Source organism: Populus nigra, chromosome 2, assembly GCF_951802175.1.
Source record: "Populus nigra chromosome 2, ddPopNigr1.1, whole genome shotgun sequence".
NCBI lineage: Eukaryota > Viridiplantae > Streptophyta > Magnoliopsida > Malpighiales > Salicaceae > Populus > Populus nigra.
This window is the reverse complement of record NC_084853.1, coordinates 5590068-5592567: the sequence shown is the minus strand read 5'-3', so window position 1 is coordinate 5592567 and position 2500 is coordinate 5590068.

Sequence of the window (2500 nt, the reverse complement as noted above, 5' to 3'; positions counted from 1 at the left end):
CCAGGGCCCGAAGGCAGCCCCCCCGCGGGCGAGAGAGCAAGCCAGCAGGGGCTGTCCGCGCGTCGCGCAGCGCGGCATGGCTGCGGGGGCCGCGCGCGCGCGCCCAAGCGCCCAAGGGCCCCCAAGGGCCCCAGGCCCTCAGGCCCCAGCGCCCAGCGCGGGCGGGCGCGCGCGCGCGTGTGGTCTTTGAGGGGCGCCGGCCTGGTGGCTCCCTAAAGAGCAATAAGTGTCATTGCAGCTCTGGCAGGGGGAGACACTACTAGGTCCCAGCTGTCACCCCCCCTCTAAAAAATTCATTTCTTGGTATTTTGAGCTGAAATTTTGCACAGAGGTTGGCAAAAATCCAATCCACCTTCATTAATTTTCCCAGAATTTTTCGAGGTCGGGAAGTATTTGTTTTAATTTTCCTACCATTAGAAATCGAGTAAATCCGCAAAATTAGGAACCGGCCCGGAATGACCCCAAATTCAGTGGGCAGCCTCATAAAAATATGGCTGATTTTACTGGATTGGTTTCATGTGGAAAGCACGACGTTTTCTTGTAGGAATGCGGGAACCCCGGCAGCTCGCCTGCCGCGGCCAGCGACGTCGGGGACGCTGGCCTGCGCTGTCGAGCCCGCGAGGGCTGTCTCCGCGGCAGGCCCCCCCTGAACGGGGCACGACAGGCCACCGCGCTGGCTCGTCCAGCGTCGACAGTCCCTCGTCCAGGTTTCAGATCGCGCCAAGTCGAACCCATGACCTGCTCAAGCCATCGTGCGCTGCCGAATTCGCATCTGCGTGTAGGCTGCCATTCCACGCGGCAGCCCCTGTTTTCGTCAGCGTGCCCCCCTGACGAATTTTCCTGCCTGGCCCAGTCCAGCGTCCAGCCCCTGTTCGTCGAAAAATCTGCGCTGCCGATTTTCCACGCGGCAGCCCCTCTTTTCGTCAGCGTGCCCCCCTGACGAATTTTCCTGCCTGGCCCGGCCAGTCCAGCCCCTGTTCGTCGAAAAATCTGCGCTGCCGATTTTCCACGCGGCAGCCCCTCTTTTCGTCAGCGTGCCCCCCTGACGAATTTTCCTGCCTGGCCCGGCCGGTCCAGCATCCAGCCCCTGTTCGTCGAAAAATCTGCGCTGCCGATTTTCCACGCGGCAGCCCCTGTTTTCCTCAGCGTGCCCCCCTGACGAATTTTCCTGCCTGGCCCGGCCGGTCCAGCATCCAGCCCCTGTTCGTCGAAAAATCTGCGCTGCCGATTTTCCACGCGGCAGCCCCTCTTTTCGTCAGCGTGCCCCCCTGACGAATTTTCCTGCCTGGCCCGGCCAGTCCAGCCCCTGTTCGTCGAAAAATCTGCGCTGCCGATTTTCCACGCGGCAGCCCCTCTTTTCGTCAGCGTGCCCCCCTGACGAATTTTCCTGCCTGGCCCGGCCGGTCCAGCATCCAGCCCCTGTTCGTCGAAAAATCTGCGCTGCCGATTTTCCACGCGGCAGCCCCTGTTTTCCTCAGCGTGCCCCCCTGACGAATTTTCCTGCCTGGCCCGGCCGGTCCAGCATCCAGCCCCTGTTCGTCGAAAAATCTGCGCTGCCGATTTTCCACGCGGCAGCCCCTGTTTTCCTCAGCGTGCCCCCCTGACGAATGTTCGTCGAAAAATCTGCGCTGCCGATTTTCCACGCGGCAGCCCCTGTTTTCCTCAGCGTGCCCCCCTGACGAATGTTCGTCGAAAAATCTGCGCTGCCGATTTTCCACGCGGCAGCCCCTCTTTTCGTCAGCGTGCCCCCCTGACGAATGTTCGTCGAAAAATCTGCGCTGCCGATTTTCCACGCGGCAGCCCCTCTTTTCGTCAGCGTGCCCCCCTGACGAATTTTCCTGCCTGGCCCGGCCGGTCCAGCCCCTGTTCGTCGAAAAATCTGCGCTGCCGATTTTCCACTCCGCAGCCCCTGTTTTCGTCAGCGTGGCCCCCTGACGAATTTTCCTGCCTGGCCCGGCCAGTCCAGCGCCCAGCCCCTGTTCGTCGAAAAATCTGCGCTGCCGATTTTCCCCGACGAACCTGCAGCTGCACAAATCCGCGCTGCCACTGCCCCATTGTCTGGACCAACAGTCTTTTCCATCAAGCCCTGGACTATAAATCGTCCAGACTCATCGCCAGCACCCGCTGCCGATTCTGCCGACTTTGCCGATTTCGTCGGCGCTGCCGATTCCAACACTGCCCCCCGTGCCTGAACCAGCGCTGTTTCGTCAGCGTGTCCCCTTGACGAATTTCCCTGCCTGGCCTGGACAGTCCATCTTCCAGCCCATGTTCATCGAAAAATCTGCGCTGCCGATTTCCCCGACGAACCTGCAGCTGCACAAATCTGCGCTGCCGATTTCCCCCCCTGTCGGCATGGCTGCCGCTGCCCCGATGTCCAGACCAACAGTCTTTTTTGTCGACTTTGCCGATTTTGTCCGCGCTGCCGATTCCAACACTACCCCCTGCATCCAAACCAGCATTGTTTCGTCAGCTCTTCCCCTGACGATTTTAGCCCTGTAAC